Genomic DNA, 17,212 nt, shown 5'->3' on the forward strand with positions numbered 1-17,212 from the left:
GGCATGACAATACCAGCAGTGAGCACAGGAACCGATGAGTGCAAGTGCCAAGTGCGAGTGCCGAGTGCTGAGAGATTGGGAGATACTGAGTGATTGAGAGTGTTGAGTGATTGGGAGGTGCTGAGTGATTGAGCGTTTTGAGTGAGGTTGAATACTCCCAGAGCATGAGCACATGTGTTTATCACGGTGGTGCATTACATTTGACATGCATACTTCGCATGTAGGCATAGAGATGCATTTCTGCATGTGATACGGTGGGCTAGGTTGCTTTGCTTTATCATATCAATTCTGACATTTATGACTTCTCATACACATTGATATGTAGGCATAGAGGTGTACTTTCCTCATGTTATCTGATAATGGAGCATCTTACCTGTTATTGAAAGTTTTTGGAAAAAATCACAATTTTCTAATATATTCTTATTTTGGTGATTTCGTTGAAAGATTTGGGTTTTAGTGTTATGCCTGAAAAGCATGCCTATTTTTCTGTAACTATGAACGGGCTGAGCATCATATCTTTGAGTTATTACTTGTGTTGCTTTTATTATAGCATTATGCATTGTTCTTGGCTATTGATGTTGGACTTTGACCATTTTCCAATCTCGTCACTGCTTTTAACCTAAAGTTAGGTTTGTTACTTATTGAGTACATGAGGTCGGTTGTACTCATACTACACTTCTTCACCTTGCGTGCATATTTTGGAGCTGATGTTGTTGTGTATGGCGGGAGCTGGCATTGAAGATGTACCTGCGTTCTGGTTATAGCTACCTCTTGTTCTTGGTAGCTTTAGATTTATAAATCTGTTTATGTACGTTTCGAACAGATGATATATTTATTTCATATCAGCTTTATAAACTCTAAGTCTTAGAAGCTAATGACTTGTACTACCATTCCTTGGAGGATTGTATAAAATTCATTTATTTCACTTTTGACTCTTATCATTATCATTATATTGTGGTTTATTGTTAATTGGCTTACCTAACGAGTTGGGTTTGGTGCTATCACAACTAGTTGGATTTTGGGTTATGACAGTAATGTCATCTATCGCAGCGGTTTTTCCTCTCCCTATTGGAACAACTATCCTTTCCTACTGCAACGTTTGAAATCTGTTACCATAACATTTAATGCAATGGTCAATAACCACTACCATATCATTTAAAGCGACGGATATGTAAGCTATTGTTACATTTATTTATTGATATGGCAACGATTTATTTAAGCTATTGCAACTGCTTTATTTCTATTACTACGGATATTATGGTCCACGATAATGAAGAAATAGCTATTGCATCGGTTTGAACTACATATTGCAACGGTTTGTAGAACATTTTGGAACGGTTTGCAGGTCATGTTGCAATAGTTTACATTTTCTATTGGAACTCGATATGATATCTATTGTAACGGTTATGGTAGGTTATAGTAACAATTTAATTGAAACAAAAATATATCCCTTTTTGTAAATAAATATTTACATATGTAATAAATTGTAAAACAGTAAAATTTATATAAATAACAAAATGAAACTATACATAATCTAAATTGCCAACAAGCTAATAATATCCATAAAAGTAAAATGTTCTTCCCTTAGACCCTACGTGCATAAGTTATTCATTTCAAGAGTTAGTAAGTTTCAAAATAGTGATAACAAAGATTCCTCGTCTATGCATCTACAACAATTCAAAGTTCTTCTTAAGCAATGTCTAGCTCTTCACTGTCTCCGTCTTCCATTTCTTCATCTACTCCAGCTACAAGAGGATAAACAAATTATCCCGACCCAAAATACAACTAGCAGTGATGGCACCTAAGCTCACCTGCTAGGTAAGCCAAATAATAATAATCCGATTCAATTAATATTTAACTGACTATAATACACTCCCCAAGGACTGGTAATATAAATCATGAGCTTGATTAGAATTTACAAAGCAGTTATAAAATAAATACACCATCTGTTCGAAATGTACATAAACAGATTTTTTAAATCTAATACTACCATGAACAAGAGGCAACTATGACCGGAACACAGGTACTTCTTCAAATCCAGCTCCCGTCGATCACAGAAACATCAACATCCAATATCTGCACGCAAGGTGCAAAAGTGTAGTATGAGTACAACTGACTCCATCTACTCAATAAGTAACAAACCTAAACTTAGGTTAAAAGTAATGACGAGCTGGAACACAGGTCGGGGTCCAACACCAATAGCCAACAGCAATTCATAGCAACATAATGGAAGTAATAAAAGAAGTAGCCCAGAGATAAAATGCTCAGCTCATTCACAATTACAGAAAAATAGTCATGCTTTTCAAGTATATTAGTGAAACCCCAAATCTTTTACCGAAATCACCAAAATATGAGTACATTTTGTAAAATTGTCATTTTCCCAAAAACTTTTCAACAAAAGATATGATGTTTCATTTTCAAATGGCATGAGGAAAATACATCTCTATGCCTACATGTCAATGAATATGTGGAGTCATGAATGACGCCATATCGTACAACATGAGAAAAATGCATCTCTATGCCTGTATGTCAAGTGTGCATGTTAATGCGATGCAACTCAGTGATAAAAACCATATGCATACTCTCGGAGTATCAATTTACCCAGTCCTCCCGATAACTCACTCCTCAAAGTCACTCAATCCTTCCAATCGCTCGGCACTTGGTACTCGTTACTCGCACTCAGTAGGTACATGCACTCACTGGGAGTGTGTACATACTCCGGATGTGCTCCTTCAGACCAAGCGCTATAAACCCCAGGGACAACTCACGTGCTATAGTATAAATATCTCAAAAATCAGGCCCTCGGCCTCACTCAGTCATCAATCTCTCCAGTCTCTCGGGCTCATAGTGTCATGAAACTAGCCCAAAATGATGATATGATGTATAAATAAATAACAACACAGACTGAGATATGATATGCAATAAATGAGCATGACTGAGTATGAAATTTCAATGTAAGCAAATAACTCAACAGCAGTAATGACCACAGTGGGTCCCAGCAGGATAAGTATATAGTCTAGACATGGTTTCTAACAAGAATCACAGCTCGATAAATCTAGCACGTAGAGATTTCATGATTACAGATAAGTTCAGGTAATTACACAGTACCACAGGAATAACGGAGTCACAGTTTATACAGTGCACGCCCGTCACCTAGCATGTGCGTCACCTCAACACTAAACACATAAACACTAAACACATAACACATATAATCAGGGTTCATACTCTCAGCTCCAAGATTAGAAGAGTTACTCCCTTGAACAAGTCGAGTCCAATATCGAGCAAGCTAAACAATGCTCCAGAAATTCCATTCTGCGTGTATCAACTTCCGAACGGCTCGAATCTAGTCACAATTAATTCGATTCAGTCAACACAAATTATAGGAATTAATTCCATATGAGAATACTAATTTTCTAACAAAATCAGAAATTTAACTCAAAAATTGCCTATAGGGCCCACATCTCGGAACCAGACAAAGGTTATAAAATATGAACGCCCATTCAACCACGAGTCGAACCATACCAAATTTACCAAATTCTGACATCAACTCTACCTCCAAATCTTAAATTCTTATTTTGAAATCCCTAGGCCCAAATCCTCTAATTTCACCTCAAAAATATGTAATCTGGTCAAAATACTCAATGAAAATCCAATATTATTGACTAACAATGATCACAAGTGACTTACCTCAAGAATCCATTCAGAATCCCTCTCAAAAATTGTTAAAACTCAAGCTCAAAATGTCCAAAATGAGGAAAATCCCAGAACCCTCATTTTTAAACACTGCCTAGGCATTTCCGCACTTGCGGAGCCTGGGCTCGCACTTGCGCATTCTCTTGTGCGGAAAACATGCGCTTCTGTGAAAGTCACTTACCCAGAAAGCCTCCGCTTCTGTGGTCCTCTACCTGCATATGCAAAATCACAGGTGCAGAACTCACCATCGCACTTGCGGTCCCTCCGCTTCTGCGCCCTCAATGTCGCATCTGCGATCTCGCAGGTGTGGACCCAACCTCGCACCTGCGACCTCTGCTCATTCCTCCAAACTCCCCACCTGCGCCCCACCTGCCGCACCTGTAGCATCGCACCTACAGCCTAGACCCTCGCTGGTGCGATCACACCAGAAGACTCCCAGTTCAGCAATGCACTAAGTCCCATTCTTGATCCGTTAACAATCCAGAATCCGGCCGAGGCCCCCGGGACCTCAACTAAATATACCAACAAGTCCTAAAATATCATACGAACTTAGTCGAAGCCTCAAATCACATCAACAATGCTAAAAACCACAAATCATACCCCAATTCAAGCTTAATGAAACTAAAAATTTTCAACTTCTACATTCAGTGCTGAAACCTATCAAATCAAGTCTGATTGATCTCAAATTTTGCACAAGAGTCATAAATAACATAACGAACCTATTCCAATTTGCAGAATCAGATTTCGACCCCGATATCAAAAAGTCAACTCCCCGGTAACTTCCAAACTTACATTTCAATTTTAGCCAATTCAAGCACAATTTACCTACGGACTTCTAAATAATTTTCCAAATACGCTCCTAAGTCCAAAATAACCATACAGAGCTATTGGAATAATCAAAACTCTATTCTAGGGTCATTTACATATAGTCAACATCCGGTCAACTATTTCAACTTAAGCATTAAATCTGGGAACTAAATGTTCCAATTCATTCTGAAACCTCTCCAACGAGTCACATAATTATAATTGAACACAGGGTAAGAAGTAAATGGTGAAATGTGGCTGTAATACTCAAAACGACCAGCTGGGTCATTACACAAAGTCATTATCCTTCAAGAGAATCCAGTCTAAGAATGCTCATAGTCTAAAAAAATAAGGGAAAAGAAAAAGAACATGGCATTCAACTTGAGTTGCAAGATCTAATAGTTTCAGTGAAATAATGAGCTAACACAAGTGTAATTGAGCAATGCTTCCCTCAAACAAGCATATCAAAATGAATATACCAAAAACCAAAGAAACAAAACGGAAGAGCATATGAGAACGAAAAAAGAAAGTAGCAGCAACAAAAGGAGGAAAATCGAGAAGCTCCTTCTTCTTCTTAACACCCGCAAGTACTTCTTTTTCCCCAAGCAAAAATACATTTTCTTCTCTATAAAAAAAGCCACAACTTTATCCATGTAAACCTCCCTTAAACCATCCAAAAATATCTTAGAAACTCCATGACAAAAATCAGCAAAAAACTCCATTAAAGCGCAGCTGAAAAACTGCTCAAAAATGCAGCAAAACAGCTACAAAATCACCTCTATTAACACCAATCTTCAGCATTTTTGTCACGAACCAAACCGATGGGCCGCGATGGTCATCCAGTGCCTTACCAAATCGAGCACCAACGTAACGTATCTTTCTTATTATACCATAATGGGTAAATGGGCCAGAAGTGACGTCATAAGATAACCAGAATAAAACATATGGGAATACTAGACATAGGACGACCCAAACTGATATAGAAACTTATACATGTGACTTACGGGCCTATAAGGCCGACATGATAATTTGTACACTCAAAACATAGGCCGACAAGGCCATACAATCATCTATATACTTGACATATTTCTACTAGCCTCTAAGAGTACATAAACGTCATAAAGGTCGGCACAGAGTCCCGTCATACCAATTAATACATGTCCAAATCATGCTGACCAGATAGGCAACTCCGGAGAAAGTGGAGTGCACCAACACCTTCTTCTGAGCTGATAGCCTACTAGGAGGACTCTCAACCTGTCTATCGGGATATGCGGGCATAAAACGCAGTGTCCCCATACATAAGGGACGTCAGTACAAATAAAGTATGGAGTATGTAAGGCATGAAAGCAGTATATAAAAGACATGAAAGAAACAAGGAGTAAAGAACTCAACTTGTAAGTCTGAATAGCTCTATGAATCATGAAACATTTATAATGTCATGCATATGCATATAAATGTCATATCATGCATGGGTATATGCGTACATATCATCATCAAGCCTATGAGGGCATCCCATCATATCATGTCGCCCTCTGTGGGCGAAATCATCAATGTATACCAGCTGACCAGGTGGTGGTGCGTATATAACACTATAACCTTTTTCACTATCCCATATACATATAATATATGCGTATATAATGCCATCTGGTCATAGGTCATTGTACATATATAAATGAATGCAATGTATAAGAAGTAAGTCAATAAGATCTCTCAGATAAACTATATCAACTTACATATTTTTTTGAGACCCATGAACATAAGATATAATAATAAGACACATGGGGAATCAACAACATAGGCAGTCCTAGTGCTTCTATAAATAGAGGCATTTATGAAAGTTGCGTGTTTGCTCATTTTGTTTGTATCCTATGGATCATGCCAAAAGAAAAGAAGGTATAGCCTTACCATACCTTAATTTCGTATACAAGTTCGTAGAAGGTCGTAGATGAAGAATAAAACTTAGATAAATAATTATCCTCAAAGTGAGAACGTTGCTGCGAACGCTTCCTTATACCAAAGTAACTTATTGTCAAGATCAAAGTATGAATTTTCCCAGATAAAAGGATGAACTCCTAGCTAAAAGTGATGCTATATTTTGTTTCGTACAAAGAAAATATCGAGAAAGACATAAAGTTGCTTAGCATATATATACATACATGAAGCTAGCTTTATCATGAAGTAAGTTCATCCAACAAGATATAACAGGTGTAAAAATTCTTTTGTGCCCCCCCCCCCTGCCCTTAAGTATATACATATACAAAGATAGAACATTGAATTAGGCGGTGTGTGATTAAATAAAGAAAGTAACTTAATCTTCTTATCTAATAATTTAATAATATACTATGACATATATATCTATTATGGGAGAATATACTAATCATTTTATCTTCATCCTAACATAGAACTTTAGAAATATTCAATTACTAATAAATCATGGCAATTTATAACATACACTAATATTTCATAGAGACATGAAGATTATGACATTGGTAAAAAAATTTATATCCAATTCTAATATTTCCCATCTAACCTCAAAATTCCAAATTTTTGTACTATAAATTCTCAAAATGGGTAAAGATAATTATTGTTATGAGAAAATAATTTCTATCTTTATAACAAAGAAACTTCCATTTATATACTTTCTCATATCAAGTGTATAATTTAAAGTATATCCGAAAATAGAACTATCCAAGATTATATTTGATATATACATATTAGGCGGTGTGTGATTAAATAAAGAAAGTAACTTAATCTTCTTATCTAATAATTTAATAATATACTATGACATATATATCTATTATGGGAGAATATACTAATCATTTTATCTTCATCCTAACATAGAACTTTAGAAATATTCAATTACTAATAAATCATGGCAATTTATAACATACACTAATATTTCATAGAGACATGAAGATTATGACATTGGTAAAAAAAATTATATCCAATTCTAATATTTCCCATCTAACCTCAAAATTCCAAATTTTTGTACTATAAATTCTCAAAATGGGTAAAGATAATTATTATTATGAGAAAATAATTTCTATCTTTATAACAAAGAAAGTTCCATTTATATACTTTCTCATATCAAGTGTATAATTTAAAGTATATCCGAAAATAGAACTATCCAAGATTATATATATATATATATATATATATATATATATATATATATATATATATATATATATATATATATATATATATATATATATATATGTGTGTGTGTGTGGGGAGGGGGGGGGGATCCACGCCCATTTGCCACCACTTTGAAAATCATGATTGTCCGATAAATGTCACACTTAGTCACCTCTTTCTTTAGTTGCCATGGTCTCACGTGGACAATACAATTTTTATACTTATCCACTTATACTAATTCCAAACAATAAATTTCTTGCTCTTATTTCACTTAAATACTAATATACTTCACGTACCTAACTATCATAGTCATGTAGTATAATACTAGTCCATAAATACGGTGTGTTATAGCTCGGATCGTTTGTTTTACAAAATGTCAAACTTCGACGAAACTCATTTTCTTCGATTCGTTTACCCCCTTACCTTCACGACTTTAGTTATAACATGTTTAAAATATAATAATACTTATAACCTCAAAAATAATCTTGTCCTTTAACTTATGTCAATTATCTTATGTAACGACCCGGCCAATCGTTTCGGGAGTTATAGCCCTATTTCCCCCGTTTCTGTTTCCTTTATGCTCTTAAGCTATATTATGATATACCAGGTTAGTTAGTTCGGGCCCGGAGTAGTTTCGGAGTGGAATGAGACACTTAGTCTCTTATTTAGAACCTTAAGTTGGAAAAGTCAACCAGATGTTGACCTATGTGTAAACGATATCGGATTTGAATTTTGATGGCTCTGTTAGCTCCGTTAGGTGATTTTGGACTTAGGAGTGCGTCCGGGATGTGATTTGGAGGTCCGTGGTAGAATTAGGCTTGAATTGGCAAAATTTGGAAATTTGGCAATTTCGGTCGGCAGTGGAAAATTTGATATCGGGGTCGGAATAGAATTTCGAAAGTTGGAGTAGGTTCGTAGTGTCATTTGTGATGTGTGTGCAAAATTTGAGGTCATTCAGACGTGGTTTGGTTGGTTTCGGCATCGGTTGCCAAATTTGGAAATTTAGAAGTTCTTGGGCTTGAATCCGAGGGTAATTTAATGATTTGATGTTGTTTTGAGTGATTCGAAGGTTCGATTAAGTTGATATGTTGATATATGACTTGTTGGTATTTTTGGTTGAGGTCCCGAGGGCCTCGGGGTGATTCCGGGTGGTTAACGGATTTGTCGGAAGTTGGAAAATGCAGCTAAAGCTGCTGCTACTGCTATTTTCGCACTTGCGGAAGAAAGAGTCGCAGGTGCGAGGCTGCTGGTGTGCGTGGGGAGTTCGCAGGTGCGGGCAGTGCTGGGCTAGGCAGGTTGTGCAGGTGCGAGTTGGAGGTCGTATCTGCGAGCCCGCAGGTGCGAAACCTGGGGCGCAGATACGGAAAGGGAGATGTTGGGCAGGCTTCGCAGAAGTGGAGGAAACGCGCAGGTGCGCTTTCGCAGGCGCAAGAATTTGCTGCGCAGATGCGGAAAAAATGTGAGGCCAAGGCTGGAGCGCGGGCGCGAAGGATTTGGCCGCACCTGCGAGCCCGCATGTGCGAGGCCTGGAGCGCAGGTCCGAAAGCTGGGGAATTAAGTAGAGTTCGCGGATGCGGCACCTTGACCGCAGGTGCGGTCCCGCAGGCGCGGAGAAAGAGCCCGCATGTGCGAAAACCTGGGCAGAAACCATAAATAGAACACTTCGCGAATTTGGTTCATTTTCACCATTTTCAAGTCGGTTTATGGAGCTTTTGGAGTGATATTTGAAGGGTGATTCAAGGGCTATCAGTGAGGTAAGTTGCTTGAGCCCTAATACTTGTATATATGGTTATTTTTTGTTGTTTAGTCATTGTAATTAGTGAAAATGAGGGGTTAGGGCTTGGGATTTTTGGAGAAGTAATTTAAGGATTTGAAGGACCAAACGATGTCGGATTTTGATGAATTTGGTGTGGTTAGACTCGTGAGTGAATGGGCTATCTAGTCTTGTAAATTTTGTCGGATTTCGAGACATGGGCCCGGGGCGGGTTTGAGCCAATTTTGAGTTTTGGTCTACTTTTGTAGCTTTTCCATTGAAATTTATTCCATTAGCGTATATTGATGGTATTGTACTGATTGTGAATAGATTTGGAGTATTTGGAGGCCGAGTACAGAGGCAAGAGCATTGCCGGGTAGAGATTTGACCGGTTTGAGGTAAGTAACGATTGTAAATCTAGTCCTGAGGGTACGAAACCCCAGATTTTGTATCATTCTACTATTTTTAGTGACGCACATGCTAGGTGACGGGCATGTGGGCGTGCACTGTTAGGGATTGTGACATGGTCTGTCCCGTACCAACTGTAAAGTTGCATACTTTGTTGAAACTATATAATACTTATATGTTTTAGAAAGAGTTTCTGTAAATTGGGTTGAATGCCATGTTTGGGCCTTGTGCCAGTGTTGTTTGGACCCTTAGGGGCCTTTTCTTACTATCCTCTCATTGTTTTCGATTGAAAATATATACTCAGTCATGGTTATACTTATTTACTGCATAACTCAATTTTATGACTCTATTTTGATGCATATAAATGTTGTTTTGGGCTGAGCACCCTGTTTTACTGAAATGCCCGAGTGGCTTGAGAGGTTTATGACTGAGTGAGGCCGAGGGCCTGATTTGTGAGGATATTTATGGGATCGGGCTGCACGCCGCAGCATGTTTTATATCGGTTGAGGGCCTAATTATGAGGATGAGTGTGGATCGGGGCTGCCCGCCTGCAGCATACTTTATTATTATAGCACGTGAGTTGTCCATGCAGCACGTGAGTTATCCGTGCAGATTATAGCGCTTGGGCTGAAGGAGCACCTCCGGAGTCTGTACACACCCCTAGTGAGCGCAGGTACCTACTGAGTGCGAGTGTCGAGTGCCGAGTGCTAAGTGACTAGGAGGCATGAGTGATTGTGAGGTATGCCCGAGTGGCAAGAGTGATTGTGAGGTATGCTCGAGTGGCACGAGTGACGGTGAGGTTTGCCCGACGGGCTGTATATGAGTGATGTTTTGCCCGAGGGGCTGTTTATGATTTCATCATTTTTGCTCACCTTTGCATTTTTCCTCTATTTGAAAACTGTTGAAAAATATCTTTAAATGATTTTTACTGGAAATGGGTTTAAACGAGATATTTTAATTCAAATCCTGATTTTAAATGCATATGGTATTTTACAGAGATTTCCTTATATGAACGTTATATGCTTTATTGCTCGTCACTACTGCTCACTCTTTATTTATTATTTTTACTTACTGAGTTGGCGTACTCACATTACTCCTTGCACCTTGTGTGCAGATCCAGGTGTAGCTGGACACGGTAGCTGTTGTTGATTATTTTGGTTGCAGATTTTCTCGGGGATAGCAAGGCAGCTGCTTGGCGATTGCAGCCCCTGCTCTTCTCCCTCTTATCTTCCTCTAGTTGTATTTAGCTATTTTCCAGGCTGAGTTAGCCTTGATATTGTTAGACAGATTGTAGTAGATGCTCATGACTAGTGACACCCCGATGTCGGGCATTTCCTTCCGCACTTTTGTTTTGATTTGAACTCTTTTGCGAAGTTTTTTATGTTAAATAGCACTGAAATTATCTTTGAAATGAAAATATCGGTTTGTTTTGCAAATTATCTAAGTCCTTTAATTTTTCCTAATTACCGTTCATATTAATAATGATGGCCTAATTTAACCCCATACTTTGGAACCTCTACTCCTCTATTGTCGATTCACCTTAATATTGATCTATAATCTACCACTGATAACTTGAAATCTCTTATGTAATACCTTGTCACTAGGGCTCACGTCTTATCAGGAAACATTTGAAGTGATTTGCCTGATCCACCTAGGGACAATACTATACTTCAATAACTGTATTTCATAGCATCGCAACGTGATTCATCATATGGGTTGCAATTCATGAAATCCTTTTTTCTCAAAATCATTACTCAATCAAAGGCCTAAACGTCATCCTCTTATCTATCATAGTTACACCCTTATTCTACTACCAGCGCGGCATTTCATCTCTTCTAATTGCTCCTAGTCTTAGACTCCTCCAAGTCAATTCAAGCTATACTGAGCTTTCTATAACTTACGGTAACCATCAGCTCTCTTATTTTTATGGGCTTAATCCCGAAGCCTTACCTATTCCTGTCACCTTCTCACTCATCTTTACTTATCCTTACTCCTATCTACCTAAACCCTTGTCGCTCTACGATAATTTAGCTTGTGACCTACACATATCTATTTATACTACTCACAACCTTACTTTAATATGATAGCACAATAGATTTCGTTTCGTGCCTTCTTAGTTGCCTTTAAACATGAGCAATTACTTTTCCTGGTCGTTCTGCCACTTGTTGCATGAATACGTGGCTTATCTCATTGCCCACGAATACTAGAATTTCCTGTAACTCATATGATCTCAAATATCACCTTTTGATTTTTTTTCTTCTTCCCGTTCATTAGCCACGATAGGTGTCACTTTCTTATGGAGTACATACAATGTTGTAGTGAGACTGTTGTTACAATACAATTTCTTCTTTATGTCACTATGCTTAAGTTGAAGCCTTCTTCCTTATTTCCCCTGCTAGTCTTTCTTTGTAGTACTTAAGGGAGACCCTTTGACTCCTGTAAAGCTGCGAGCTTATTACATCGTATACCCAAAAGAATTTTTGATGTCATTACTCGCATATAATTATCCTTAGTTACTTACTCCTGCGCCCTTGCGCTTGTAGGGTTGCTTCTGAACTGAAAATTTTGATTGTCTTCTCAGTGGCACTATCTTTTAGTTCCCTAACAACAATACAGTACCTTTAACTACCCCAACTCCTATTTAAATATTTCTCAAGGATTACAATGTCATAACTGCGAAATTGAATTCACCATATTGTGTTTCACTATGTTTATCTTGCACGATCTGCTGATTTGTCTGTATCCTCTTGTCTTTCCATAACCAGGCTCTTTCTCAATCAACTACTAACTACTCGTTGGTCCATTCTCATATCTATATTCTGCATAATCTCTCTTGGGATATGTCCTTTGTCTTAACTTACTTCTCACACAGGCTCTTTATGTATCAAGTATTCATTCGCACATATTTATAAATAACATCCTGGCCGGGAACCCTTACTGCCCTCCCTGCCATCATGCTTGCGTAATGTTCTGGAGTCGTAACCTACCTGTGGGATTTGAATAAGTGCAATCTCATCCCTTTCTCATTTTTGTCGCATTCTTACTTTACTATTCCATAGTTCCCTGAACCATATAACTCCTACTTAATACCATTTCACACTATCTTTCCCCCTCTCTTTATCTTTGGCGTCTTTTCACATATTCACTGACTCTTACTCGCCTTGCGGTAATCCTTCTATATCCAGGATAATGAAATTTCTTACTCACAAGGGTGACACTTAGAGTATGTGGCACACTTAGTCCCTTAAGCTTAACTCTGCTCACAGTAATTGCTTTAGGGAAGCGTCTTCCTGAATGAACTTTAAAGGTTATTCTTTTGTTGTCCATTCTATTATTGCCGGAATGCTATCTCTGAAATGCTCACGTTGCAGACTATTATAAAATCCTTCGGTCCCTAATTCATGTTCAGTTTATCTTATCCACTATCCCATACTGATTTCTATTACTCCGGGGGTCTAGCTTTTCCTTTTGGTAGTTATGTTGGGTCACCTACTCATTTCTCGAAATGGGGATATGACTTTATGGCTTATACTCTTTTATTGCCTTAAGGCCTGTCACCTCTTGTCTTTTCCTTCACTTGACTATAGACTCTGTCATCCTGTCATATTTTCATTTGCCGTTATCACTCACTTATCACATCATGCTCATAATGCTTCATTTACTCTTTTCTTAATCTCCATCCACTAGTTCTTCGGGTCGCGTAACATTCTCTCTCTACTAGGGGCGGGAGCCATACTAAGGTAAATATTTATCACTTCTATGATTCAAGAACCTATCTTTGTAATTTTTTGAACATTCTAGTATTCATATCTAGCTGTAATATTCTAGAATGCACCATTTGGATGTCTCACAAGAAGAATTATTACCACGTTTGCAATATCCTTCGGAAATGTCAACTAACGCTAACAATCCATCCACAATTTTGGGTTGCTCTAACCCTAGTTGGATCTTGATATCCCGCCCTTCTCTTAAACTATATCCGTTGGCTCCCATGGAGCATAACTGAGATGGGTGTGGCCAATTGTATATACCTCTGTTACAATTGAAGGTAACTCAATATTCTTATATTTCTCTACATGAATTGTAATACTGATAATCTTCATTAACTAGGTACCTCGTACCCTTCTTTACCTTGCTTATTTTACTTGTTGAAACTTGTATCTACCCTCTGATTATCTCATTGTTGCTCACCATATAGGTTGATAGATACTCACACCTTGGGGCTCCTTATCAAGAAGCTTACACGTTTAGTACACACATGATATGCTGAAGACCTCATATGTACTTATCATAAGCATGATGCAAAATCAAGTTCCTCTGACCCAACTCTTCCATAACTACATCTCTTACCAACTATCTTTTTGGACGTAGGTATCATTATAGTACGAATGAAATAGAAGTTGGGATTTTGAATTCTTATAACTGAGCTCTACCACATGATCTAGAGTAAGAAGAGAGAGTACAACAACAACAACAACAACAACAATCCAGTAAAATTTCACTAATGGGGTCTGGGGAGGGTAGTGTGTATGCAGACCTTACCCCTACCCCGAAGGAGTAGAGAGGCTGTTTCCGAAAGACCCTCGGCTCAAGAAAACAAAAAGACAAAAGGACAAAAGGAATCAATATTAGTATCACCACAGCAATCATAGGAAAAATAGGAACACCATGAAATGCAGAAGAAAGATGCAAAGCAGTAAGAAGAGAGAGTGACAGTCCTAAATACCATATAGTCTCCTACTTATAAGTGTGGTGTACAACATACCCATAAATAAGACTCTACTAGACACGGCTTGTAGACTCCCTAGGACAGAACTGCTCTGATACCACTTTTGTCTCGACCGAAACCGATGGGCCTCGAAGGGCACCCGATGCCTTGCCTAAAGGAGCACCAACATAACATATCTTTCTTATCATACCATCATGGGTAAATGGGCCAGAAGTGATATCATGAGATAACCAGAATAAAACATAAGAGAATACTAGACATAGGATGAACCAATATGATATAAAAACTTATACATGTGGCATATGGGCCTATAAGGCCGACATGATCATTTGTACACTCAAAACATAGGCCGGCAAGGCCATACAATCATATATATACATGACATATGTCTACAAGCCTCTAAGAGTACATAAATGTCATAAACTGTAACTGATGAATTTCTTAAAGAACCTTCTGATTCAAATGGATAACACCAGTTCATTTGTACTTATGCATGAACCATCATAATGTTTACCTATGTGGTATCAAATATAATATAAAGCATGCTAGTGTTGAGATATTTCCTGAGCCTCTCTATCTTTCATGTGAATGTGACCCATATGGTTTGAACAGTCACTATACTCCCTTTGTTAACATTATCATAAACCATTTTCACTGTCTAGTGACATAAGAGCATGTCTCAGCACCTATCATATGTGTACGTGTCTATTAAAATGGTCACTTGTCTGCATAAAGTCTCTCTAAAATTTGAGATCCTCACACATCTGTCATAGGAAGATCTTGTGTTGCCCATCTTAGTATAACTTTCGTGTCCACTTAGGACATCCCGCAGTAAGTAGCTCACTTTGTTTCTAGTATTGCAGTTGCCCGTGATGTGGCCTGGTATTGCAGTTTGGGAGCTAATATAGCATAAATATGTCCAGCTCATAACAAATGTTCATTTTCTCTTTACACCTCTATAACATGTACTGACTGTGATTCTTAGTTAGCAAATACATTGTGTTAGTTTCCCAACCCTTGTTGAATAACTATGAGAGATTGCGCCCTTCTATATGTCGTTGTAACATTTCTTTTCTCATAAGAACCCTTAATAGGCTCTCCGTCAAGACCAAATGCTCCTTTGGGGTTATCATAGCATCATGTCTGCTTCTCATGTTTTCCTATCCTTCATTAGCATCTGGGTACTTTTCGAGTCACAAGACCCGTGGCAAACTCATTATGAACATCTGCAAACCTTCCATGATTATTTTGTAGTGTCTCCTGGGTTTCGTTATTTTTAGACACTCGACTTCTAGAATCATTGACTATGTCATTATCATGTGCGAAGCGTTTACTATCCTTAATTTTCCACACTCCTAGGTGGATAGGAGTTATTTTTCATTCTCCAGGAGCATCATATCACCCATTAGAACCTTTCCAACCAATGATGTCATTATGATGATTAACCATGTCAGCGCTATTGGTAGTAACCTTCATGTCTCTTAGGATATAACCCCCTGAAATACCCTTCTCAGTACATTGATGGATTCTTGAATAATTCCAGTCCAATCTCGAACCTCGTTGTTCCTATTTTTAGTAAATCTATTGAGAGTTGTAGGTTTAACCATGTCAAAGAAGAAGCATCATTCCATGATCAAACATATTTGGGTAGGAAATCCCGTGGTCTTATTCATTCAGTCACATCGTAGTATAAGGAGAAGGAGGGAGTTGAAGGTCACCAAGGGTCCAATTCGGGTGTTCGACATAGATATTTAGAGTTGAAGAAAGTGAACGGGTTATTCTCAAGATTTTCTCCATGAAGTTATTATGTGAATTAATAATAAAGGTAAAGTATACGTAGTACACATTTGGGTCTTATGGAATCTTGAGGGAAATAGACCGAGCTATGCGTATGATGTCCCCCATCGTTGTTCTCCATGCACCTGGTGTTTCATATGTCTATGTCTGAGAAGGTAGATGGGCATCGTTTGTCTATCATTTTGGTGGAAGCTATGGAAGGTGAAGTTAATGGGTAATTGTCTTATAAGAGGTACCTAATTGTCATCCTTATTAGATAAGTCCAGAAGTTGATATTGCCTCCATCAAAGTGCTATGGCCAAGTTTGTGAGTCGATGAGGTCACCTCAAAGGACAAGAGTATTGTAGAAAGAAAATATTCTCACTTGTTTGTATAGCCAAATGGTTGTGGTTCGAAAGGTACTTTCTATGTGTTATGATTTAAATATGTACAAGTCATGTCAGGACACCACTGTGGATGATATAATGCCTGTAATGCTGATATTAGTATTATTGATAGACATTGTGATGCTTTGTTGAGTTGTGGATGTGTTGTTAGGGTGATGTTGGGGCTTGAGATGTTTGAAAGAAGAGTTGAGTTATGTTAGGTGTTTGGGGTAGACTATACTCCTCATTCGAGGACGAATGATCCTAATTGGGGGAGGATGTAAGGCCCCATAAATATTTCGCAAAGGAATTCGATGTTTTGTGGTGCCGAGGTGGACTTATGTATTTGAGGATTGTAGAAATTCTTTGCGGCGAGCTTACTGGCCGCGGTACGGACCTTTTGGGTTGAAGAATGCACCAAGGAGTTGATGGAAATATTTTGGCAGAAGAAGGCAGTTCTGCGGTCATGTTCACGACCGCAGAACCACTCTGCAGGCCGCATAATCATCGCGGAGTTGAGAAGAG

The sequence above is a fragment of the Nicotiana tomentosiformis genome, chromosome 11, assembly GCF_000390325.3.
Source record: "Nicotiana tomentosiformis chromosome 11, ASM39032v3, whole genome shotgun sequence".
NCBI classification, from domain to species: Eukaryota; Viridiplantae; Streptophyta; class Magnoliopsida; order Solanales; family Solanaceae; genus Nicotiana; species Nicotiana tomentosiformis.